Raw genomic sequence first — 394 nt, forward strand, 5'->3', positions numbered from 1 at the left:
AGCACCCTCCGGGCCGGGAAAGGAGTCTCAGACTCCATGCTCACCGGGAATCTGGGAGGCCCGGAGCATCGTCAGGTGCTCTGAGTAAGAGCTCGCACCTCCTGCGTTTGCTGCGGGCAGAGGCACCCGGACCTCTTTGCAGTGAAGGCCCAGGGCGGCTCCTCCGCAGACAGAAGGAAAAGTAACCCCGAAGGCTCGGCTCCAGGCCGCGCCGAAAACAAACTTTCCAAACACTTCCACCCCGACCGGCTGGTGACACCTCCCCGGCTTCCCCCGTCCTCTGCGCTCCTGTCAGCACCGGCGCCCACCTCATGGATACCCGGCTCCCCTCGGTGGCTGAGTGGGGGTGCCCGCAGCGCCCACGGCCCTCCGCCCTGGTGCCTGGCTCCAGGTG

This window comes from Myotis brandtii, unplaced genomic scaffold (assembly GCF_000412655.1).
Source record: "Myotis brandtii unplaced genomic scaffold, ASM41265v1 scaffold292, whole genome shotgun sequence".
NCBI classification, from domain to species: Eukaryota; Metazoa; Chordata; class Mammalia; order Chiroptera; family Vespertilionidae; genus Myotis; species Myotis brandtii.